General features: G+C 39.6%; 1 long non-coding RNA gene across 1 annotated transcript; it reads left to right on the top strand.

Annotated features, from left to right (window-relative positions):
- The first annotated feature begins 1,204 nt into the window (after positions 1–1,204).
- LOC144984123 (uncharacterized) lies at positions 1,205–27,278 on the top strand. Its single transcript, XR_013647788.1, has 6 exons — positions 1,205–1,329; positions 6,250–6,399; positions 8,650–8,763; positions 13,134–13,299; positions 24,814–24,900; positions 26,475–27,278. It is a non-coding gene; the product is annotated as an uncharacterized LOC144984123 (long non-coding RNA).

The following is a 27,278-nucleotide window of genomic DNA, read 5'->3' as shown; positions in this document are numbered from 1 at the left end:
GCTCCCCGTTTCTGAATGCACTTCATTCAACGAAGGGCCGCCTCAGAGGATTGAGGGTTCATTGATTCACAGCTGCCTTGTGTACATAAACAGTAACTGAGTCCATTCACACGCACGTTCAGACACGCACATCATCCGTTGGGTAAACAGTCAGGTTTGAGCCTCAGTTTTCTGGCTCTGAAAACCAAATGTTTTTGTGTTTTTCATAATTTTCTGATTTTTATGAAACTTTATTCAAAGTGCTTTTTCTGGATACTGTTAAAAAAGATTTTAAAGATGTGTCTTGTTGTACTTAATAGAGATTTTTTTTTAGGGAAAATGGTCCACAGAAACCATGAAATAGTTCAACTAAATCTATATCTACAAAGAGAAATTAACACTATTTGTATTCATTTATTTAAGGGACAGTGCATACAATGAACAGTGTGGAGTGCCCAAAAATAGTAAGACACTGTAAATATGCAGGATTGTAGTCTAGGCTATTTCCATACTCTGTCCCACTCTATAAACTATAAACAATAAATATTCTAGTTTTCCTGAGCATCCAGCTTTTTAAAACCATAGCTAACTCATTCTAGATGACACGTTTTACGCAATTTAATTGGATCCAAACAAGCTTTTTCCTTTCAAACGTGTTGTTTTGGATTTTACTGACATTAAGTCATGAATCCGATTTTTATTTGAGCAACAACAATACCAAAATTAAATCAATTTATTTGTCTTTAATTCTAAAATAAAAAAGTTTTGAGAAATAAAAAGTCCCTTTACTCTGAAGGTCTTCAATTTAAATACTGCATGGATCTCTTCTATTTTTTTATTTGTACTAAACAATTTAATTTTTTGTTTCTTTTATTTTAATTCTCATGTTTATCTCTTTTCTTTACATTTTGTTTTGTCCTGACTTCCTCTTAGGCAGATTTCCTTAGCCACACCCACACAATCTGTAGGTCCGCGTGTGGCCTGTAGGGGGCGCACGCTGGGGGAACAGAGACCTGTGATAATCACGGCGATGACGAGCTGTTCTGGGATTGAGCTGCTTCGGTTTTATTCTTTTATCTGACTAAAAAAATATATTTCAAAAATATTCACTTTAGAAGAAAAAGAGGAACACGACAGACTTGGAAAAATTGACTTTTGTGGGGGAATTTGTCGGAGGAACTTAAGCTGACATCAGTTAGAACAAGATGGTTTAGTTTAGGCACGTGCACGACATGACTTAACAAACAAAAGTAATCATTCCCTGCATTTTTTCTTTTAATTAAAACGAATTATTTTTCTTTATTTCAAGAATCCCCAATGAGGTCACCATTAGTAAACAAGAACTTAGAGGTAAGTTCATGTTTTTTTAATTTCTATTTTCAGTTTGATTAATAATTATAAATTGACTGAAAAGCAGGTCGATTTTTAAAGGGAAAATATAAACTACCTTTGTAATATTTACAATCTCCCCCATCTATACATCTGGTTGACATTAAAAACCATTTTTTTTCCTCCAAAGCTGTCTTAGAAAATAAATGGAAAGTAGTAAACGGAGTCCTGATACTACAACAAAACAACAAAAAAGAGAGAATTTGCACGTAAGTGCATAATTTGCATTTATGTCAAAAAATGGGCTGTAGTTTTTAAGGAATGTACACACAAACAAAATAAACTGCTACATTTTTAGAATAAGTTTCCTTAAACAGAGACACAATGTAAAATCTGAGGATGTGGCCGTGAAGTTGGTTACAAATATGTCTACAGCATCTGATTTATGTGAACATTTTGAGGCTGTCAACAGTTGTCCGTGTCTTTTTCTAGGACATATATCTATAGAATGGCTGTAGTTCATTAGAAATTCACCACTGAGGGAGAGGGGTCCCCTCTGGCAAGACCAAGAAGCCTTTGAGCACCGACCTTCTCCAAAATTCAACTGTGGGTGAGCCTGGTTGGGCCATGTTTACAACACTCCTTGTGGACCCCCACCACACTTGGGCGTCCTCCTTCTGGACAGGGGTGGCCAGCCCCTGCCTTGCTCTCTCCTGGACCAACCATGGGCTGGGTGGGTGGCTCCCTGGAGCGTGGGGCGAGTCTCCCTTGGAGGGCCCTGGCTCATGGCTGGGGTGGGGGGATGTTCATAACTCTTGGGTGGTGGGTGAATGCTCATCTGGGGTAGCACTGTGGCGGTCCTGGCCTGGTGTGGCGTGTGTGATTGCCTGGCGGGCGGTTGTTGTCCTGGCTGATGCTGCTGCTGCTGATGATGCTGCTGCTGCAGTGGGGGTCTTGGTGTGGGGATGACTGGACACTCTCCCTCCTTCTTTTTACATTCCCTCATCCACCTTAGTAGAACAGAAACACTCATTTATCTCACCTTTGTTAGTTTGTGTGACTGACTGAAATGTTACACATGTGTTGGTCTGAAGGCACATGTGTGTGAATGTTAGTTGTATTGTGTACATGTTGACCTGTTGGTTTAATGTTGAAGCCAAAAGGTATGTTTGTAACATTTGAGTGTGTGCGTCTGTGTGTGGACTGGCGTTTTAGATTTGTTAAACATCTAAACCTGACAGTAACGATTATAAACATCCAGTAACTTGTTGCTTTATGATGCTTTATGATCCCCCCCCCCTTCTATAATCACCCTCCTACCCCCCCCTCTCCAACATCCCTCTCTCTTCTTCCCTCCTTTTCTTTTCCGTCCGGTCCAACAAAAACGGTTACAAATAAAATAATATAAATAATAATAATGCATCTATTTTAAAAGTGCCTTTCGAAACACTCAAGGACACTACAGATTCAGAAGTAAAACACAATAAAATCACAAAATGTTAAAAACAATAAATAATTTGAAATCATAAATCAAATCAGATAGCAGAATAGGAAAAATTGTGATCTGGAAAAGAAAATTTAAACAAATACGTTTTGAGTCTGGATTTAAAAATTGAAAAGGAGCCAATGTTACGGAGGTCTGGGGGGAGAGAGTTCCAGAGTTGGGGAGCCGAGCGGCTGAAGGCATGGCTCCCCATGGTGACCATACGGGCCGGAGGGACGGAAAGCTGAAGGGAAGAAGAATACCGGAGAGAGCAAGAGGGAGTGTTAATGGGGAGAAGATTAGAAAGATGAGAGCGAGCCAGGTTATGGAGGAGTTTGAACATGTAGAGAAGAAGTTTGAATTTAATCCTGAAAGCTGCTGGAAGCCAGTGCAGCTGCTGGAGAACGGCAGTGATGTGATGGAAGGAGGGAGTTCTGGTGATGATGCGGGAAGCTGAATTCTGGACCAAATTGGAGTTGGTCAACACACTCAAATGTTACAAACATACCTTTTGGCTCCAACATAATTCCCCACTGAGTTGTGGGCAGGACTGTTGACAAGAGCAACCCCGCCCCCCCTTTTCCTCCCCGTTGCTAATAGCAAGGAGCAGGAAGCTTGTGGCCCACCCAGCATATTTTCAAAATCCCAAATAAGCTCTTTTTCAAATGTATTTTTCTCGCCTGCTCTTGATTTACAAAAAAACAAGTGAAGAAATACTCAGAAATGCAATTTAGGCTTAATTTCATGTATATATGTCCTCCCTCATCAGAAAAATGAAACATGATAAAACACAAAGAACACAATTTTCATCAGAATGGGTTAAGACATTATGCTGTGAGGAAAACTCGCGCTTAGTGATGCCATGATGGTACAACTTGCGATACATGAAAAAAATAGCAAAACAACCAAAAACACAATTTCCATTTCACTGCACCAGTTTAACTTAAGAGTCAACATAACTTAAATTATACTCCAAATGACCCTCGTCTATATAGGTCATCTTCCTTATTTTCCCGTGATATTTTAATGCAGTCAAAACTGGCAGAAGAGACAAAATGGATAAAGAATCTTAATTTTGACAATGTAAATATTTACATGAGAAAAGAACTGAAATACAGAAAGATATTTTGAATGGCTTCTCATGTTTGGACGTCCAGCAGGACGTTCTTCACTCTCTGACCAGTTTAGTTTTCCTTCATTCTAAAAGAACGAAGCAGATGGCGTCTACCAGTCTGTAACTTTGGAGTAAAAACATAAACACCTTATTTGACCCCTTCAGGCATGCTCCCCGCCTCTCCTGCTGTGGACACTAAGGCAAGGCAAGGCAAGGCAAGTTTATTTGTATAGCACAATTCATACACAAAGTAATTCAAGGTGCTTCACAAAACAGAAGAATGCATTAAAATCACAATACATCATAGAAATAATCAACATAAAATTTACACTTTTACTAATGACCCTAAAGCAATCATACAGCCCCCCTGGTTTACCACCTGCCTACGTATTAAGTGTGATGAGGTCAACTCAGTATATGCAATCAGGACAGAACCCAACCTGACGAAGAAGCACATTTTAAACAATACTTCTTTTGTCCAGCAGAGGGAGACATAACCTCACGTCACAACTGTCTCCGATTTTTTTTTTTTGGAGTAACATATTTCATATTTCTGACGTTCTTCTGGCTGTTTTTTTTCTTTGTAAATCCCGCATTGAATTTTTGATTTTTGATACTATAATACTATGAAGGCTATCCACTGCCCAGAGGATTATTAGAGGTTCTTTTCTGGTTCTTCTGAACTTTTAGACTAGGTTTAAACCCCTCGACCCCCTCAGATGATTCAGTCATTCTGGTTTTTAATTTCTCAGTCAAGAGTCAGTCTGTCTTTGTCCCAACATTCCTGCTTGTTCTTTCAATTGTCCTTTTTTACTGGTTTTTAAATTATTACTGTTTTCTGCTGTTTTAAGTTTTACATAAAGTCTTCAAAACCTTCAAAACCCAACTTGTGCTTTTTAAGAGTGAAGAAGTTAAGCAAATATTCTAGATCATTTAGACTTAAACCAGCAGGAATTCATGATTCTGATTTGTTGTGGTTCGCCCAGCGTATTTTTTGTGTAAAAAAAAAAAAGCTCTTTTTAAGTGGCATTTTTTCTCTCTGCTTCTGATTCATGTTTCAAACTAAATTATACTCAGAAATGCAATTTTAAACTTAGTTTTCTTTCTACTTGTCCTCCATTATCAGAAAAATGCCACAAGAAAATGTTAAAAACACCCAAACCATGATTTTAAATGTGCATCAAAACAGTGCAAAACATTATAAAACTGCTGAATTTTAGGGTCATTAAAAGTGGGCGTGGCTTTTGTCTCCAGTGTTTAGTAATAACTGTTGTTTGTCAGTCGTCTTCTTCTTTTTTCTTTTTGTTAAAACTGTAACAAACATCTTAATGTTAAACAGCCTTAAATGAGCAAACTTGAAAATGAAATAATCCACCTGATAAATTGAATATTACATTTTTTTTTTTTTTTTTAGTATAATATCATGTCTTATTGAAATGGTTACATAAAGGGTAATTTCTTCCTTTGTTTTGAAAAGTGTGTTAGAGGTCAGTGCTGGGGTCATCCGTGTTTAGTCTGTGGGTTTCTCTTAAGTGGGGAACAGAACACGGCCTTCATGTTGATTTATAGCTCTGCCTCTTCGGCTTTGGACCTTCAGGGTTCTTTCAAAACACGCAGCTCATGTCAAATCGCAGCTAATCGGGTCTAAACACTTGAGCTAATCTAAATCTGGACTGTGAAAAACTGAGATTATGGGAAAGTCATGTGGATTATATGCGGTTTTACTGTTTTAGATCCACATTTTTGCCCCCCCCTTGCAGACAGCCTGGCCCCTCGTGGCCCCGGCAGGCGCAGTAATGGTTCGGGAGGGCCAGACTACCCTGTCGCCGGCCTCGGCTCCGGTCTCCGCACGTTCAACGGCAATTTCCTTAAGAATCCACAGCAAACACGAGCCTTTTCCCCCACAGAGAAACCTCCACCCCACACACTGAGACACAGCCTCTTTGATAAACACAGAGCCGTCACATGGAATTAGGACTCATCCGATGGTATGATGTACAGTCCTGTTAAAGGACCAGCAGCCTGGGGGGCGGCGGGGGTCATTTTGTCTTGTTTGGTCCATTATTCTGCTTATTTGTCTTCAAACCACTAAAAACTGCCTCTGTGTAGCCCAACAGACTGAACGAACACCCATCGATTTAAGAGTTTTCTTTATTAGTCGATGTCAGAATTTGGTTTTAGATTTGGTTTGCTGATTACTCCTCTGCACCCTTCCAAAGGTCTAAACACGCACAATTGTTCATGACAGATCCCACATGAACAGCGTATCCCGTCTGTAAACAAACCCGCCGCTGATCAGCCAGCCCGATTCAATCTCGCTCTTGAATTTCTTCTGTTTGTGCAGGCGAGGGCCCGAGCAGCAAGTCCCGGCCCCGAGTTCGCCTGCAAAGAACAGGCAGGACCTGACCAGGTTGGACATTTGGCATCACTTACCAAAGAGGGGGCAGCCTCCCCTTTGATGGGGAGTCGCTGATGGAGATGCATTCATGCCACGGTGAGGACACGCCTGTGTGAGCTAGGGTTCAAACGTTGGAGTTTAGAGGGTCAGAACCAACTTCTATCCTCTGCTTTAAATGGATCGTTTGTCCTTTCTAGTCCTGTGAAATGAAAAAGCAGAAAATAGAGAGAAGGAAAAATTAAAAGTACGTAAACGTCCATTGATACCCCAAAATTACATTTACTGTTTTAGTCAAGTAGCATGAACTCATTGATGTGTCTTACATCCAATCAAATGATCCATTTTGAGCGTCAGGGTTGGCGGGATTCTCAGTGTGTTTTGGGTACAGTGCGTCAGAAATTCTGACACGCATCAAACCTTTTGATGGACTCCATATGGTTCTCAATGTCTAAACTTAGGCGAAGCGTCACTTCTTGTCAACCAATTAGGAACACAGCTTTGGTTGCTACTTTTATTTATTTTAGTATTTTACATTGAGGACCAATGTGAGTCGCCACACAAAGAGACAGAAGTACTGTTGAATGCAGCCGTCATTCAGACGCAGCTCCTGCTACAGATGGTGACCCTCACCGAACTGGGAGGGTCACTGAATGATCCCAGACATGGTGGCGTTCTTGCTAACACTCTTTTTAGAGTTCTGCATTATAAACAAACCCAAGCTACTCTCTCAGCATCATCCATGTCATCCATAACATAGAAAACCAGGAAAATACTAGTTATCAGCAGCTCCTTCCAAACACTAAGTCACATCATGAGCATCAGGTTTATTAACACATTTTTGGACAAGAGTTGAGCAGCAGACTTGATGCCTGAAGTGCAGTAGTAGTATATATCCAAAAAATACACATGTAGAGGAATCAAACTTTTATTCAAACGTTGTTTCATGAATTGTACATTTTGAGTCGTTTTTGTGAAGAGTAGTAGGTGTTTTGAACTGCTATTTCCCCTTAACGGAAAAATGTGAAAACCATAAAACTAAACAAATTTATTCCAACTTTGATCTCCGGGTCACAAACCTCACAAACTAAATGAGCAGCATAGATTCAGAATCCCAATAGAGAGGCAGAATAATGTCAAACAACTTTGAATCCTTGGAATTTATAGAATTTCAATGTTTGTCTGGATTGGATCTGGATCTTGGATTTGAATAAATTTATCAAGGCATGTAGATATTTACTTTTCATTTTTCTTAAACACTTTTCAGAAATTTTTGAATCTATTATTGTTTGTCTTAGTTAGAAACTGCAGCTGCTTAAAGATAAAAACCATGTTTTGGGTGTTGAAACCTGTTCTTGTGGCCTTTTTCTGATGATGGAGGACATATAGAAAGAAAATGAAGCTTAAAATTATATTTCTGAGTTTTTCTAAATTCAAAATGTTGTAATTTAGGAGCAGATGCAAAAATGCATCTGGAAAAAGCTGGGTGGGCAACAAGCTCCCTGCTCTGGGTTCTCAGTGATGGAGAGGGGAAAGGGGGGGCGAGGTTGCTCCGCTCCTTCGGCCCACAACTCAAAGGTGAATTTCTAAAGAATTCCTGCTGCTTTACAGAAACTATGTCCTAGAAAACGACACAAGTTTTTTCAATTTTTGGCTAAAAACGGCATCGTCACAATTAAAAGACCACTGGAAAGCCTTCAAACTCAGACTTTAAATAGGCCCTTATTCTTGTTACACTTTTTTTTTATCATCCTCTAACTTTTTAAAGCTGCTTTATTTAGAGTTACAGCAACTACGCACACACTAGCTTTCATCAATAAGTTCATTAGTTTGTAAAATTTGACTGTCAAAATCATCATGTATTATTTTTTAGTCCATCTTTGTTTTTAAAATGTTTTGCTTTTTAATTATATAAAAGCACTTTGAGCTTGATGTAAAGCAGATTACTTCAGCTTGAAGCTGAACAGCCGATTGCTGTTGATACGACATCTTAACCCGGTTATAAGGCCTCTGTGCACAATGTCAGCCGCAAAACTGCAGTTTTATCTCAAACACAGAAAACTTGTTATTTGGAAAATGTCATTTTATTGTCTGGTCTGCTTTTGCAGAATACCGTTTTTTTGTTTTCTGTCTTTTTTCCAAAAGGGATTGGACAGAGAAAGATGTCCCGCCCTTCCCTGACTAAATCAGTCTATTTTCGCCTGGAGACTTGCATGATGGCACCACAAAACTGTTGAAATTGGATGTTAAAATACCTTTGCTTTCACAACCTGTCAGCTTCAGTCTGATGTGTGAAAAGGTAATTCTGGTGAAGCCTCCTCTGAATAACCCTATCCCTTTTTTTCCCAGACTGCACCGAATTCACACCGTTCCTCCAAACTATCCTCAAACCAATGAATGGCGTGAGCCGGGTCCTCCAACACCTCGTTAGGAACGACAGACGATAAAAGTATTCACACTCAGGTAAAGTGAATCTTATCTGTCCTGTTCCCAGAAGGACGTTCTATGCAAAAAGCTTGCAGGAAAAAGTGATACATTTATTTCCCACTGGCATCGGTGACGGTCCTCTGAGGTTCTGCCCAAACCTCTCTGCTTTGTTCAGACCATCTCCTGCTGTTAACTGACGGTAGCGTCTTGCGATATTCCAACCAAATTCTATTACCAGCTGTGCATATGCTAGCAACTAAATACTAGAACTTTTTCCTTTTATATTGTATCATCTTTGTCCTATATATCAATACTAAACTTCCATGCCAACCAACATGTTTTTTATTAAAATAATTAATGAAAATGATTGGTTGTTGTCAAAAAGCCTTTGAGATTTCAATCTTTCCTAAACTTAAAAAAATGTTTAAACAATTTTTTTGACAAACCTCTGCCCTTCAATCTACTTTGTTGCATAACAGGGACGAGAACTTTAGGAGAAATTTAAAGAGTCTGTGTTATGCAAGGAGTGGTGCAGCTGGACGTTAAGAAGAAGAAGACGAGGTGTTTTGTTGAACTGTCTAATACAGAATACTGATTAAGGACTGTTTTCCTTTAAAAAGAGTGAGACTCATATTTGATCAAAAACACTTCAAAGCTTTGAGGCAATGACCACTGCCTGTATATTAGTACTGGACTAAGTCACTCGCCTGTGTTCCCAAAATCCCATTGACTTCTATAGAGAAGTTCATTCTATTTGTCAGGATAACTATTCTTGCTGATACCTTTTTTAACGCATGTGTATTTTTTCTGTAGTGAAAGCTATTCAATGTATTAACTGACCAATCAGATGCTTCAATAAAAGTATGTGGTCTCACATCAAAAGTTGGAAACATTGGGTTGACAGATTTCACGTAGTAGGGGTGTGGACTTCCAACAAGCTCATGCATGATTTATCCAGAGTGGTTGCCAAAACAGTGGTTGACTCAGACGACTCCGACCAATGACGGCTTACCGAGGTTGTCTGGTTCCAATATGGCAGCGTTTGTGTTGTGAAAAATGGCGACTGAATTGACCTCATTTGGTTGGAGCTAGTAAACAATTTTCTATGGGTGATGTCACGCTCACTAGGTCCAGTTGTCAGATACAGTCGATGGTCAATGTCAAACAAAACGAGGACACCTGGTGGCCAATTAAAGTCATTACAAACCAAACATAAAAGCATGCAGTAGCTGTTGCAGCTAAAGCTTTTTACTCACTTTAAAGACATGGGAGGACAAATAGTTGTGAGTGAAGGGAAGCAAAAGTTTCAAAAAGTTCACACAGCGCTGTCTGTCTATAGAGGCTTTTGTTTTTATTAATAACGGAACTGAAAGAGATCCTTTCTGCAGTAACGTTGAAACCAGAGGTGGAGATAAAATCAGCTTCTGCAGAGAATCCTTCGCATAAGGGACGATCAGCATCAGCAGACGGGAAGCGTTTTGTTGATGAGTTTAGCCGAGAACGCTTTGCTTGAACTGCGGGAGCTCGGTGAATCAGCAGGTCTGGGAGGAGTTTGAGATCATCAAACTAAAGTTGGCGTTCCACTTTAGAATAAAAACAAAAGTTGAGTTATCAGACATCAAAATCTCTAAATAGATCTTATTTAAGGACAAACCGACCTTTCATCATATGAGCGGAGACGTCATTGCTGTTTTATTCCTGTAATATTTACAGCGGTTCAGCTGTAGCAAAACAGCTGTTACAGCTCAGAACCGGCGTCCTCGTGCTCACAAACGAGCAGCGGGACCTCGGCGCGCGGATTCGAAACACCTGTCGGTAAACATGAGTCCGGCGGGAGCGCCGCGTTAATCAGACATGCATCCTGCCGTGTTCAAAGAAACTGGAGATTCCCCCGCAGAATTCTCACTGATTAACTTGAAACTCGCGACTGTTTAACATTCATCTCAGCAGCAGCAGCGTCTCCTGTGCACGTGAGCGTGCACGTGCGTTGGTGTGTGTAAACACTCATGTTATTTCCCTAAGATCTTGCTAAGTGTATGCATAAAACATCCCTGTCCCTGGCGTCGGCACAATTAGCTGTTAAATAAAAAGGCTGCTCCCCAAAGCTTTCTCAACATTTTAATTAGACAAACCAGCTGAAGTGAGGGCTCGTTTTAGGAAAATAAACAGCGCTGTTTGCCAAGAAAAGACTCCCAGAGGGAAGAGGCACGAACTGAGGTTAGCACAGGCCTTCTCAAGTTTTTCATCCTTGTACCAATTTGTGTTTAGCAAAGTCTTTATCAGCATTCTGTGTTTGATAATCCTCCAAAAAAAAAACAATTCAGAAATTTTCAAGATGGAAGTCAGCCTTTTTAAACTGCAGCTATGAAGTAAAAATATGTGCTTTATTCATTTCTAAAGAGGTGTCTATATCTTTCCATGAGTAAAAACTTTAGAAAAATAAAAAGGGCAGTGCTCTGCAGTGAAGTGGAGCGGCTTTTGTCATTCTGTCCGGAGGGGAAGAAGCATTGCAAGAGTTCATTTGACATGTTACAGTTTAACATCATATTTAAAACAGCATTTTCAGTTTTAGTTTACTAGTTATTTTTAGTCAATCTGAAAGAAACAGGAGGAGAAAACACAAACAGGAGCATAAAGATCGTTTTTTTGGTTTAGATTTGCTTCATGAGACTCGAACAAGTCGAGAATTTAAAAATCTTTTATGCAATTTTCCTTTAAAATCTTGTTTCCATAAAGGGTTTTTGTTAAAAATAAATTGAACAAACTAGTTAAAAAAAACATTTGCTGTTTTATGTGGACTTTTTCCAGACATTAAAGAAATGTGAAGTCATGACCTTCACTTTCACTTCAGTGTATGTACAGAAACTGAAGTGCACCAATATTGTTTTTATTTTATTTTGTAAATTTAGATTGAACTTTGTTCTGAAACATTAGACCACGTAAAGTCAAAATTCTGAAAATAGTGATTCACAATTTTTATTATTTCACAATTTTTATTCAACTTGAAATGACTGAAGCATCCTGGCCAAATTTTATTTTCTCCAAAAAAAAGTTATTTTGTGCAGTTTTTAGTAAAAATGTGGAAAACAACTTATATTCTTCTAACCTTTCTACAATCCAAAGCATTGCTGTGTAACAAGACCTTTATAAAATTATCTTTAAAAGTCTCGATTTACTTTCCATTTAAAAAAAATTCTTAAAAAAGTATTTTTTAGTTCTAATTCAGCCACATTGTTTTAAAAGAGTCAGCGGAGAAGATGTCAGACTTTTACGTAAGTGTAGATGTTTAAATTTTAAATCACCTTTCATTTTAAATCAGTTTTTTTATTTAGGTGGTATATAGAACGTGTTTTTACCTGTTGGGATTTGTTTCTGTGCCAAATATCTTCCCCTTTTTAACAAACAACTTTATTTTTTTTAGTGCAGGTTCTAATTAGAAAGAAGCTTATAGGGTTAGGCAGTAAAAAATCATCAGAAAAACATTACTTCTCATTTGTATAGGTTAACATTTTTTGTCTAAACATTTGAAATGTAGAGAAAGAGGATTTTAAATGGAAAATTATAGAACACAGGGCGTCCTCTAAGTGTGTTGATTAATATTCTTATTAAACTGTTTATAGTTTGTGAGTATGAATGCAAGCAGCTCATAGAAGATAAAACAAGTTTGAAATGTTCCTAAAAGCTGCTATTATCATGCTAACATGTTAGCGACAAGCTGCTAGCTCCACAGTGGAGAAAAGTACGCAAACTAATGGCGAACAAGTAGTGCAACACATATAAGGCATGGAAGAAACAAAACTGAAGTTAACTTCCGTCCTGTTTTTTATTCCTGCTTTCATTTTTTAATCTTACACATTTTCATAGCAAGCTTGTTGACTTACTGTTGCATCCTTATTTTGACAATGCTTCATTATTGCTTGTTTTTCTCGATTTTTACATTTTGTGTTAGAAAATTTAGCTACGATGTTTTTATTTCATGCACTAATGTTATCAACTTTGTGTGTCTTCAACACCTTCAAGCCAAAACTGTGCACACATATACAAACGGTTATAAAATAATAGTGCACTGTTGCCGTTTATAACTTTTCTTAAACAAATTGAACCTGAACAATGAAGTCAAATTGGTAAAATTGTAAAAATGTTGTGTTTTGTTGTATGTGTGCACATTTTTGTGTGGGTTATTTTATTAACGACAACAAAAAAGAGTCAAGTAAAATTAAGCAGCAACTCTTTGAAAAAATGAAGTCTGTGATTTATAATTCTTGTCTGCTGCGGCTTTTGGAGCAAAATGAAAACATTTCTGGTCATTTTAGTGAAACAAAAGTGCTTCTCGGGTTTGTTTCTTCAGCCATCGGAATGAGAACAAACTGCAAAGACGTGTTTTTTTTCTTTCTGTGTTTTCTGAGAGCTCCGCTCCACAGAGAGCACTGCTCTCCCGTCTCAGAGTGAAGGCCGACTCCCCATCATCCACAGTCACACGTTGTCCGGGCATTTTCAAACACCGTCAGTCATTGAGCTCCGCCGAGGCTCCGCCGCTGGAGCTTCAGCAGCACACAGGAACGCCGTCAGCAGGTGTGAAGGCACGACATGAACCTGTGTTTTTTATTAAAATGTCTTGCATGCTTTCATTTTATCATCCAAACTTTAATATTTAGAGCAGCTGTCTAATATACAGACGTCCACTGGGGGGCAGTATAAGCTCAGTAGTTGGCCACAGCTGAGTCCATGAAACCTTGGATGGAGTTTCACGCTGCCCTCTGAAACAGAGGATGAAATCAGATAAATCATTGTGAAAAGAAATACTTTTTCTGTCTTTGACTTTAAAAGTAGGTTGTTACTGTCAACAGAAGTTCATAAAAACACATTTACCTTGAAAAGTGAAACTTTTTCTGCGATAAACGGTTCCCCCCCCCCCCCCCCCCCCCCCTGTTGCTTGGCTCTAAGCCGTGAAGCCGCAGAAGACTTTGTTTTGTGGCTGCTTGGAGCTTTCCCTGTATCTTGGCCGCATCAGCTCGCTAGATAAACCCTTTTGATGTGATCTGCATCTTCTCTCCGCGCCTTTGATGAGAACGGGTTTAGGCACGGCAATCAGGGCGAATTCAGCGGGAGGGCAATGATTGATTCATAGATTATCTCTGGAGTGGGAAGTTTGGATTTTTTGCCGGTTTTATTTCGGACACGACGGCAGAAGCGTTTTGGTGACGGACGCAGCGTTAAGCAGAACGAAGGTTTGAGAAATACTTTCTGACACTGAAAATGCGACCGCAGAGCAGCGTGCTCACTTATTGACGACTCCTAACAAAAGACAGGAACGCGCCGTGCTGCAAAGCGAAAAGATATTGTTTTCCGATAACGGCGCTGTTGTGTGGGAGCAGCAGAGCGATGTGATAGTTCGTCAGTCCAAACAGAGCCATAAAGCGCTGCATGGTTAAGCCTGATGAATTAATAACAGGGAGGCAGATGGGTCCCAGGGGCACTGTGGGAGCAGAGCAGCGCGGAGAGCCGAGCGAGCACACGTCGGGGATCACACTTGTTCCTTTTTATCTTCCCCACGTCCGCACAAACACCTCATTTGCATCCGCGCAAAAGGAAGAGCGGAGAGATCCGGCGAAGGCTAATCCCGCGCGTTGACGTTTGACCCTCTGCTTTGTTTCATTAGAAGTTCTTGTTGTATAGAATGTAAATGTCGAACATCATCTACTGACATTCCGACTAATAATAAAGCCAGCTGAGGTCCAAACGTGAACAAACAAACCTCCTCTTGGTCTTCTTTTCCACACCAAGCTGTCAGTTTTCTTTAACTCTGTTAGAAAACAAAACAAGGATTTGTTATGAAAAGTGGCAGAAATAAGAAGAAAAAAAACCTCTGCAGATTTAAAACTTCCAAAGTTAAAAGATTTTCTGATTTCTCATGCGCTCATTTATATTTCAAACTCAAAGTGAAGCATTTTCAGTGCAATTTTGAATATATTTGAAGCTAAATTTAGCTCTAATGGAGATGGAGAATTATTTAAATCAAAACTGAGCACGGCTGGTTGACATTTAAAAAATGGTTTTCAGTTAAACCTGAGTTTCGGCCCCTCTGAGAGACAAAACAGTGGTTGAAATTTCAACACATTTAGAAAAAAGGGGGGTTTTAATGTATTTTCCTAATATTACCTGATCTGTTTATCATTTCTACTCGAATCTGAGGAAAACCAGAAGTTTTAATTGGTGTGAGAAGTGGTATTTTCTGAAAGGTTTGGGGTTTATTGGAGTCAAACTGATGAGAACTTTAAATGTTCAGAGCATTTGTTTGCAATGCTCACAGAATTAAAGAGATAACATAACCAATTTATAGCGTGGTACAAACTTCAAGGCCCACTCCGATTAAAATAGTGTGGTTTTTCTTAACATGACTTTGTTGCATTTTTTTGATGACGGAGGTCTTGTATAAAGAAAATTAAGCTCAAAATTGCATCTCTGTGCATTGTTTTAATTCACATTGTGAATCAGGAGCAGCAGCAGCAAAAATGCTGTTTGAAAAAGTCCATATTTGTTGTGTAGAAAATACGCTGGGGGGGCTACAAGACAAATAGATCCATGAACGTCTTTGTTTTTTAGTCTTAGCTGGAATCTGAATCAAAACTGTACGGCTGGATGGTCCGATATTGCTCGCCCTTTTTTGTTGCACCAGTAATGTTAGGTGTGTGAGGGGCAGGAGGGAAGGCACAAACGATCCCCCCCACAACTCGGAGGTGAAATTCTAATGAACTTCTTATCATTTTCTAGAACTATGTCGTATTCCAGTGTTTTTCAACCTGGAAGGCACACTTTATCCTTGACAAAAATACCGCCGCACATCAGCATCCAAAAATTAAAAAAGGAGAAAGTCTATAGTCTGTATAGATGTACAGTCCCTCTGCAATGTTTTTTCTAAAAGATGTAATAAAAGTTAAGTTAGTTTTCAGTAATAATTTTCAACTAAATTATTTGACATTTTATTTACCCCGGTAGTTTTTTACCCTTCAGTTTATTAACATGCAAATTTATGTAACCTCACAAAAAAAACTAATATATTCTTTCTAAATTGTAATTTGTTTATTTTTTATATTATTTTCAATGTTGGTGCAAAGGCAACTATAATTTTTGAATAGTTATATGATCACAATATATTTGTTAAATTTTACACAAAAAGACTAACATTATATTTATGTTTTCTGTAGCTACACAAAAAGTGAACATGTTGAAGTTTTATTAATTTTTCTTTTGTCTTAATCAAAGATGAAGTCTTTGAAAACTTTAACAAAACTCTTTAATTTCTTTTTAGATGATTAAATTGTTTCAATTTAGTTTAATTGTGTTTGTTGGCCAGTTGTTATTCTCATTGTTATTACTTTTTCTTAAATTTAACATGTAAAATAATCCAGACCTTATTAAAAAAGTGTTTCAGTTAGAAAGATGACTTGGACCAAACTCTGGGATGTTTGGCCGTTAATAAACACAAACCTTGAAGGAGAACTAAACTGTTGAACTCTGATTTCATCAAGAAGATTTAAAAACTGTTTGATGCGTTTGTTGTGGTTTCAAGACGTTTAAAGACGAGCTTTAGCTGGTATTTTTGATGGAACTGAGAGACTTTATGTGCAGAATCTGAACAAGGAAGTGAAGACTTTTACCACTTCTGATTGGTCAGACTGATGACGTATGATTAAGCCTCCAAGAAGGATTGGTGGAGACAGTTAAAGTGGCGGGACTTTTCCGAAAACGGAGCTGAAGCTGCGGCTAAATCGCGGTACCGTCATTCTTATAAAAATGTCTTTAATAGAATCAAATAAACACAAAGAAAAAGTATTTTATGATCTTTCATATTACTAAGTACTCAGTGTTTCATCAGGGCCTGTTTGGATTAACAAAGAGCTGATATCCTGGAGATGGTAAATGTTTTTAGATCAGTGAATGGGTCATTTCCCACGGCTCACTGGTTGAAAAACACTGTCCTAGAAAATGACATGTTTTTTATTTTGGCATAAAATGGCATACTTATTAACCTAGGAATGCTTTTAAAGTTGATTGAAGTTGGTCTTTAACAGGCCTCAAAGTTTAAGGTTTGAAGCTCTTCCTCACAGGGCTCCAGGTCCTTCAGGTCCAGAAATATAAAGCAGTTTGAACAGAAAACTGATCAGACCGAAAAATAAACTGCTCAGTTTTTATCAACTGAGCAGTTTATATATGACTTTTATTTTAACAAAATCCCCTGAACTGAAGTAGAAAACTGCAAAATAAAGCAAAAATCTGTTTTGTGGCCCAAACAAAAGGCTGCTGTTTGCTCCAACATTTCTAATTTGTGTCTTGGTTTGAGAGCCGCTTGGAGGGACTTCATGCTGTGGAAGACTGAGCAGCAAATGTCCGTTGGTGTCTTTTCTCCAGAAATGATCCTTTGAGTTTAACAGAGATTTGGACAGCGGTCCGCTGCATTCCTATGTTGAACAGATCCCATTCGTCGTTCACGGCAACAGCAAAGTGATGACAAATTAATTTTTCGCGAAACCAGACGAGGTATCCAGATTTCAGCGCGTGGCGAGGCAGCTTTGCTCATGCTGTCGCAACAAGCAACACATTTAAAATGTTTTTTTTTTAGTCTTTTGTCTCTTGCTGTGCCAAACTAAATAATTCACAGATATGTACCTGGTTGTGGAGGTTATTATTATTATTATTACTTTGGTTCCAAACTAGTGAAGAGATGTTTTGGCACGTGTGCTGCGTTTGGGAATAAACCGAGAAGAGCCAACTTTGACCTTTATAACTAAACATTTACCTGCAGCACAAAAAAGTAAAGGCTGTGTGAAGCAGGCTGCATGTTTAGGCGCATTGTTTGTGTGCTGCTTCGTGTGTGTGTTGTCTGCCAGATGAGGAGAGCAGGAAGAGGAAGGAGCAAGATGGTTGGAGGGGCTGTTTATTTATTCATTACCCAGCGGCCTTGGCGGTTTCAGGGGGACATGGCAACACTTGTCCTCGGCCCTTCAGCGCTGTTCTGCCTGTGGTCGACTCTGGCGCTGCCAAAGCCTCTGCTCCCTCTGTTTTTGCTCCTTTCTTTTCACTCTGTCTTTGGTATTTCTGTCTTTCTTTGTCTCCAAACAGGTGAAACTTTGGAAAAATTTTGTCATTTTGTATAATTTACTCTCCTCCCTGCAAGCGTTGGTGATGGCTGTCAGTCTGAAAGTCTCGCTCTGACTGTTGAATCCTGAACTCTGACTTTAACCGAGTCTAGTGAAGTCTGTGCTTCTTTCCATCTTCTTCTGCTCCTTCCGTCTTGGATGAGTTCTCCATGTCTTCATAGACTTATTGTGGTCGCTCGTTTCTTGGAGGTTCTCCTCTGTTTACTTTTCTCCACGTGTGGATAACGGATCTTTTTAGAGTCTCAAATCCGCAGAACTGTCAGGATTGCCAAATATGGTCAATTGGAAGAAAGTGTGGGTAGATTACAGGCCATCAAAAAAAAGGTTTTTACGTTTTAGCCAGCCAATGATAATCCTCGCCAAGAAGTACATCACATAATTGACACGCAGAGCGGCCAATCTAATATCCACTGATGCATAAGTTACTCCACATGCATGTTAAACTAAACGGAGAACTACACTCCACTAGCAGATATAGAGTTTTTCTTCCTCCCAAACTTCAGAAGGGTGTGAGTGTTCAGCCTCCCAACTCCTTATTGGCTAAACACACCTGATCCAAGTAATCAACAGCAGGATTTCTGAAAAACAAGCAAGAGGTCGGCCCTCGAGGCCTGGAGTTTGACGCCCCTGGCATATGAGAACCGGTCTGAGTGAGAGTGACGTCACCCATAGAAAACTGCTAACTTTCCGGCTCTAACAAAATGAAGTTGATTCAATCACCATTTTTTTGTGATATGGACGTCGCCATGTGATTGGTCCAAACCTGTCTAAGTCAATGTTTCTTTGGCAACCATTCTCACTAATCAGGAGTGAGCCAGTTGGAAATCCACACCCCTTCCAATAGAAAATAATCTTTCAACCGTTTCGAACGTTTGACGTGGGGGCTGTACATACTTAATTTTGACATCTGATTGGTCAGTTTATAACTCCAAAAACTTACAATAATGAAAAACATTTCATGAAAAAATAGTAATATTAAAAACATATTAAAAAAGTCTCAGAGCAGGAATAGTTATTCTGACAAATAGAATGACTGAGTAACAGCTGTTTATTTCTCCATAGAAGTCTGATTTTGGCTTCCTGGAGCCAGCAGGAACTTCCTGTTTTGGAACACGCAGGAGAAATGGTTGCTTTGTCCACTTCTCATATACAGTCATTGCTACGAACAGTGGGGTCCAATTTAACAAGTTACTGAAGAAAACATGACAGGAACTTTTTATCATGTTGTAACCATTGATATTCATGTAAATTTATCGATGATCAAGTGTATCAAATTTATAAAAAAATGTCTGATTTAATTTAAAGCTGCTTTTCAGAGTAAGCTTGTGTATTTAAGTACATAAATACGTAAATTCCCAATTCAGATTTAATTGGAGATTTACATATGCATATTTGCATACGCTGGTCTATGTGAACCCTTCATAAGATGTTACAGAAAAAAATATGTTTTGTTTAAAGAAAGCTAGAAATTTGGATTTTTTTGTTTCTATAATGGAAGAAAACTAAAAAAGCAAACCCATTGGACTCTGACAGATGTTTTTACACCCCTGTTCTCTGCTTGTGAACTTATGTTTCAATGTAACTTGTTGCTGCTGCCTTTGAGGTTTTTTTTTAAACTATCAAACAGATGTTTTGGGTTACAGTGAAGTGTGAAGTAAATTATGGGATAGCCGGTTCCCAAAGACGGATGGAAACAAATTGCAGGTTGAAGCAAATGAAGCCATAAAATAATGTCGTCTCATGCTGTGCTGCTCACACCGGGCTAATCTCGCCCGCGGTGGGAGACCATCGATCCCTCCCAACAAAAGAACCGAGCCAGCTGCACGTCCCACTTCTGACCCTTTTCTTCAGTTTCCCATCTGAGCGCGAGTTCAAACCCCAACCAATCAATGCCTATACTCCAGGATCAATGCCAGGCTTTGGGGTGTCAGATGTGATACAGCATCACCGTGGCCGGCTGGCGTGAGGTGGCCCGGATTCTTCAAAGGTTCTGGTCATCAGCTGATGTAGATTCAGATGGACACAGAGGAAGATGAGTCGTCAGTCCGGTGTTTCGATTGATTAATCTTTGACGCTCCAGGTTGGGAAACGTACGCTCTTCGCCCAGCCTCCGTCTTTTTGTCCAATTGTTTTGAAGTTCACTGAGAGGTAAATAAAGTTTACAGCCTTGGCATCATCAGCGCTCCTAAAAACTGCTTAAAACAAGCAGCTGTTGCAGCTGGATGCACAACCAAATTCTCTCACTGCGCTTAAACGGTTTTGACAGCGGCAGACCAACAGCGAAAGTTTGACGGCTTTTACGGGAACAACAGTTTGGAGCAAAAAGCCAATCGCCTCCCAACACGACTGTAAAGTAGTCATCTTTGACATGATAGTAAAACATTTTATTAAACTACACGGAGACTGTTCCACTAAATCAGCTTTGTTTCATGAACCGTTTCCATCCATCTGCTCACCTTCATTTTCATTAGTTTCTCTGGGTGTGGCTGATTCTGGAAGTCTGAAAAGTCCTGGACATTCAGAGTTTCTAGACCTGGACTGAAACTCTTTAGGGTCTCTGTAGTTTAGGTAAAGGATAAACATGTAAGCAGGCAGCTGTTGTTTTGCAGTCCAGCTACATTCTTTGCTTATCCTACACAGATCAAAGCACAGCCACCTTGTTTGCATGACCAGCATATGTAAAGAAAATACAGAAGGCCCCAAGCAGATGCTTTGGATCACAGCCAGCAGGACACACCTCCATGTCCACTCAGAGAAACAATGAGAAATTCAGTAAGAAAAAAACTCAGTTTAAGAACCTGACACTAATTGAAGGTAATTTAGAAAAGAAAACCAAGGCCGTTTTTCTGCCCTCGATGGTGTCTTTCACCTGTTTGTTTTAACTTTACCTGGAAGTAATCCTGCAATATCACATTTTAGTTGTCAGTAAGGGTCTTCTAGTATAGATCTTTAAATGGATTTTGGCTTTAAACACAACTCAAAGGATTGAATCTCCTCTGTTCATCATGATATAATAGCAAATAGGCCACGCCACTGCTCATCAGTCCACTTACCAATTACCTTCAAAAAGATGTCTAGAAAGGAGAAAAAAGGAATAAATAAACTTTTTTAAACTTCCTAATATCTGGGTCTTCACACATGATTTGGTCTCAAGATACGAGTCTATTTGCTGAATATATTGACATTTTCTTCAGACTTCTTATTCTGTGGAAATATTTTAGCAGTTAATAATTGATGTAATGTAAGTACAATCCCTTTTCACAAATAGGATTTGTCAAGCAATATGTTTAACTGTCTGCAAGAATTTTATTTGGGAGTTAAAGGATGTCTATTGCGATTACAATTTCAGCGAATCGCAAAGATGATACGCGCCAAAATCCACTGTCAGAAAATATGACAGTCCCCCCTCTTGCGCACAGACTTGCCTCTTTGTACAGCTCCAAACGAGCTCTAAAGTGCATCAAAGCTCCACTACAGCAGCTGGATTCATGCATGCTTCCGACTTCAGTCATATAGTTTGACACTTTTAGCCTTGGAAAGCTTGCTGTTTTTTCCCAAGCACTTAGGTGGCTGGGACACCATACTAATGAGTAGAGTGTGGCGTAAGGGCACCGTACAATAGCATCACTCATGTGTCGTAAGTTCATGCAATTTTAGAATACTTCTTGATACACTTACCGCACACTCAACAATCCTACTTTCCATTTTCAAGAAGTCCCTTAAGGTAACTGGATGAGCCTAAAAGACAGACATGCACTCCCCTTAAAGACCCAATCCAATTAATTTGGGTTTTTGGCGTTTTTAACATGTTCTATCTTGTAGCATTTTTCTGATGATGGAGGACATAAATAAAGAAAATTAAGCTTATAATCGCATTGCTGAGTATTCCTTTATTTAAATTGTTGTAAAATTCAGGAGCAGACAAAGGAATGGTATTGACAAAAGCCTGTAGCAGACGTAGGTGCTACAGTTGGTGGGCCACCAGCTCCCTGCTCCACTCTATTCTGATGCATCCACTTGTAGGCGACTAGATCCACATACATCTTTGTTTTTCTCGTCTGAGCTGGCATCTGGCTCAAAACGTACAGCTGGATAGCTCCAATATGCAGGATTTTAAGATGGGACCGCTCCACTCTACAACTCACCATGGGCTTGGGCAACCCATTACCCCCTGCATGGGTGAACCCCCTGTGACCAAGGCTTTAGATAAGAAGAGCAGTACAGCACCACTGCCTTAGTGTAAATCCTTAGGAGTTGTAATCAGGTACATAAGGATTTATGACATGCAGGCTGAAAAACGCATAGCATCTATCGTTCAAAATACCACACCTGTTTTTGTTGTAAAGCAGAGCATTTGAGAAACCGCACGTATTGACTCTGCTTTGGAGTGAGATTTTTAAATTAGGTTCTTCTCTGTTGCTGTATGAATCTGGCTTCGTTCTGTCTTCTTGTTTTCTTTGATGATCAAACCCTGAGGAGGCAAAGTTGGAGAACTCCCCGAGATGTTTAACTTACCAATTCCTAACCCACCCGCTCCCTATTCCTCCTTGCTCTTCCCTTTCTTTACTTTGCTGCAGCAACTCCACTGTGGCGGAAGAGTCTGGCAATCTGGGATTTGCAAAATAAACACGCTCTTTCCAGTCATCATCAAAACTAAAGTACACATTTGTGAGCCTGTGTGCTTCAGCCAAGCAGACGCATTACACACAAGCTCCTCCACCCAGCAAACCTATTCACATTTATGCAGAAAGTTTGCTTCAGGCATTTTATTTCTCCAATTAGAATTGTCCTGGGCCTCATGAGTCTCAGCTTTGTTCGCTCCACCAGGCAGGAAATTAAAAACTGGATTTGAAACAATTGTCTTCTAACTAAACTGGAAAATATGCATAATTACTGTTTGGCAAAGACATGATTTTTAATCTTAATTTATAAATAAAAAGAGAACAGTGCATTTTTGCATTACACTACAACTGTAGCAATTAAGATTTATTTTGCAACTTCACCCCAAACTGCATGCATCCCACTTTTTGCACAAACCACCATGCTTTACATAAAGATCTGTGACCCACATCATTGAGTGCACGCAGTCATATCATGCACACTAATTGAAAGTGGGACATATCGGCCACATGTCTGCATTTCCATGAGCGTGTGCACCCCCACAGGCCGCCGGCCCGCCCCCTCCTCCTTCATCTCTGATGTGTTTTTCATGTTAACACTTTGCACTGCCTAAGGTACATTTTGTGGCTTCCCGCCAAACACAGACCGACCAAGCCCATTTAGAATGTTTTTATGCAATAACATCATTTTTATTTTTCTATAAAATTTTTATACTTTTGTGTTTCACCCTGCCATTCTTGCATCAAGAGGTTGCTTTTTTCCTCATGTGCAGTTCTTCTTCTTGTTCTCCTTGCCTCAAAAAAACCCCAGTTTTTGTTCAATTTTCAAACCTGTTTCTCTGCTAAAGAGAGAAAATTATAACTTTTAATGTTATATTTGATGAATAAAAATAATAATAAGGACAAATATTTTGGTGACACCCTTGGAAAAGTATCAATAAAGAAGAGCATCTTGGTGCCCCCTTTGGAACAGGCATGGAAGAAGAGGAGCATCTTGGTGACACCATGAAACAAGCAGAAAGGATCAGAAGCGTCTTGCTGACTTCTTTGGAACAGGCAGATAAAAAAAGAGAACTCTAGTGACTTTTTTGGAGCACATAGACAGACATCAGAATGTACTGGTGAACGCCCTAGAACAAGCAGGGAAGAAGAGCTGAGAACAGCCTGGCAAAGAGACAGGAGTCCTGGGGACCCATTTGGAAGGATTGAACTCTGGAGGACTCTTGAAGGATTAGTGTTCTGGTGACATCCCCCTCCCCTCTTCAGGCAGACAAGAAGAGGAGCGTCCTGGTCAGGTTCTTTGAAACCAGTGGGCAGGAAGAGGGGTTTCTGGGTGACACTTTTGGAAAAGGAGGGGAGGAGGAAGAGTCTCAAAGTAACCCCTTTGGAACAGGTAGGCAGAAAGAGGAGTGTCCCTGTCACTATTTTAGGAATGGACAGACAGGCAGAAGTGCGTCCCCATGACCCCTTGGGTAGAAGTTATTAAGGTCATAAAATGTGATTGCAAAGCTTAATTTTGTGAAAACACCATAGAGCCAAGCAATAACAGAACTTAAAGGAATTAAAAAAAAAAAAGATTGTTTCAAACTAAAATGTGAACATACCAAACACGACTACAAACCAACAATAGAACATATGCTAGAAAACAGAACTAAAGGCGAGTCTTCACAAATTTTAAGAGAGCTTTGCAAAATTACCATTAATACTCACAAACTGAAGTAATGTTGCGAATCAAAACATTTTTCTCTCTGAATGTGAATTTAGAAGTTAGAGTTATACATACCTTGTGCTATTTCTAATTTACTCTGAAATTTTAAGTAAGTGATGAAGTAATAAAAGAGTGTTACGTATGAGTTTTAGCAACACTACATTGACAAAAATAATTACAATTTTTTAAACTCAAAATGAAAGAAATTCAAGGGGAAGTCCTTCTGTCTCTTGAATCGGTTGGCTTTTCAAAGTTAGTTTTCATAGAGGATACAGCTTTAGTCTTCAAGTAGCAAGAGTAAGTCATGTAAACTCCTAATCATCCCTCCAAAGCCCCAAGCCTTCCATCACATTTCCTTTAATTGCCGTAAACCCTTCAGCCACTAAACCTCCAACCTGCTCGCCTTAGATGAGCCGTGTTTGTGCTCAGTTAACTCCCCTCCAGCGGTTTCTCAACGGGAAGGCTGATGAGAGGGTATATTAAGACTGTTAAACAGTTGAGTAGGGCTGGGGGCTTCTGGGAGCAAAAAGAGACAAGAACCTTTATTGGAAATGTAATTTTTGTTTGTCTCCAATTACCTCCCTGCTCATTTGTTTTACAGATGCTGTTATAGATGCTGAATTCTCTCATGGATTGCTCTTTGGAGATGCTGCAGTTTATTGCAAATGGGAAGGCTTTCATTGCAGAGGTACATGACTTGTCTCTAGAGGAGGAGGATGGGATGGGGGGGGGGGGGGGGGGGCTTTATGGGGTTAAGCTTTTCAAAAAGTGCCCAGAGCTGAACACGTGCCTGTGTTAACGTGCACATATAATTTTGCATTTTCAAGTATTACATTCAGAAATGAGCAACAACACAAAAGTTGAACAGTTTTGTGTCTTAAAATGAGTGTAACATTACTGCACTGAGGACCATAATATATACGCTCATTATGTGATTCAAGGTAATGTTGTCTTTGCTCAGCTGTTCCATATGAGTCTTTTTATAACGACACATTTATTTGTTAAATTTTAAAGTGTTTACTAATTGTATAGTCACATGCACCCATACACACCCATCAGCCCCCTCGAGGCTGGTTGAAAATGTGTTGTACGATTGCTTGTGGTAAGTATTTGGTGAAGTATTCGTAAGGTTACTGTTAGTTGCACGCACTTATGACGTATGTGTGATGCTGCCCACGATGCCCTTGTGCCACACTGTAGTCACTAGTAAAGCATTAGTCACAACTGCCTATAAAACTAGAAACAACGTTCTGCAGGCGAAAGGTGGGCAAACCTGTACGGGGCACAAAAGAAGCATGGACTCATCACTTGAACAGCAGCCCTTGCGCAGTTTGCAGGATTTGGGGCATCGAAAAAACAAACCTGTACGACACTCACTCACTTTACCTCTACTTTTACCTTCACAAGTCAGTGTTTCTCAACCCTGGTCCTCAGGGAATAATGTCCTGCATGTTTTCCATGTTGCCCTGCCTATGCACACCTGATTATTAGGCTCTGCAGAAGCCTGACAGGGACAGTCATCAAAAGCAGGTGTGTTTGAGCAGGGTTGGATTGAGGAAATGTGTGCCCCAAAGACTAAAGTAGGGAAATCCTGCTTTTAGTGTTCTCTATGACCTGTCACACTTGCCCATAGAAAAATGTGCTTGAACAATTTTGCTCTTGGGGCTCACTTAGCAGTCTACGACCTTGATATTTTGGGCGGGTAAACTTTGTGCCCTGTTCAGGATTGACTATTTTACGCCCGCAGACAGACTTTCGCCTATGTCTAGCTGTAAGGGCAGTTGTGATGAAAGCATAAATGACTAAGGGAGTTGACCCACACTGAAACAAAACAAATCAAAACACTTGATGCCTATAATTTGGCAAGGACATCTGAAAAATAGGTGTTGCTGCATCCTATGGCTTTACCACTAGACACATGACCCCAAAATGAGTTTGCTGAGTGTGTTTAAAAAAGAACTGAAATTGATAAATGAGCCATCACCACCTTGAATCTGCTCCACTGCAGCTAACAATGATGGGTCACTGATGCATCCACTTCTGACATCAAAACAAGTGAGATTTGAGGGAACCCCAATCCCCTCCCCATAACAATGTCTTGGTGAAGTTCGTTAACCTATGCTCACAATTTAAGCGTTATATTTGTAGTATGGTAGAACCTGCACTCATGGAACTGCTGTGGAGCCATGGAGGCTGCATGTTGGTGGAATCTGTTTCTAGTATTGTAGTGTTGGGACTAATTCCATCTATCCATCCACCCAGGTTCCCTTTTGGGGTCCCGGGTGTCACTGGAGCCTATCCCAGCTGGTGTTGGGTGAAGGTGGAGTACACTCTGGATGGTTCACTTGTCCATTGCAAGGCCACACTGAGACTTATAACCAGTCAAACTCACATTCACTTCTAGGGACAATTAAGAATCAATGAACATATGTAGCTTGTTTTTGGACTGTGAAAGGAAGCCGGAGAACACATGAACGGGGAGAACATGGAAATTCCACACAAAAAGGTCACAGCCAGGATTCAAACCAGGCTCTTCTCACTGTGAGGTGAGAGTCCCAACACTACACCACTGTGCAGCCCAGTCATACATCCAGTCATGTAAATAAACAGCAGATATTTCTTGCATTAAGCAAACATCTCTCAATATTATTAGAATGAGAAAGGAAAAGGAAGAACTTGAACTTCCTGTTCATCCATCGGTTTTTTTTGCTAAACAAAGATTTATTCTGTTCTCAGAAACTATATATGATATTTTATCTCGTCTTCATTCTTTTTAATGATTCCCCTACTAACTTTTTTTTTTCTAAAGAAGAAAAGTGTGCGTGTCATTATCAAATGCATTCCAGAATTTATTCTATAAGCAGAAAGTGTTTTGTTTCCCTCCATGATCTGCTGAAGAGAACGCACCATCTTTGAACTGAAGTAAGTTTCAATGAGGGGGAGGTTGTTTGGCGTGTTGTTTCTTGTTGAGAATTGTTTGAATTGTAGAATAGTGGTTTGCATTGTTTCAGGGCTGCAGATGAGTGAAGGTGAGGTCTGTTTGGCCACAATTTGGAATGAACTTTG

The sequence above is a fragment of the Oryzias latipes genome, chromosome 15 (assembly GCF_053564925.1).
Source record: "Oryzias latipes strain Hd-rR chromosome 15, Olatipes_Hd-rR_3.1".
In the NCBI taxonomy this organism is placed as follows: domain Eukaryota; kingdom Metazoa; phylum Chordata; class Actinopteri; order Beloniformes; family Adrianichthyidae; genus Oryzias; species Oryzias latipes.
Note: the sequence above shows the minus strand (reverse complement) of the source record. Positions and strands in the feature narration are given on the sequence as shown.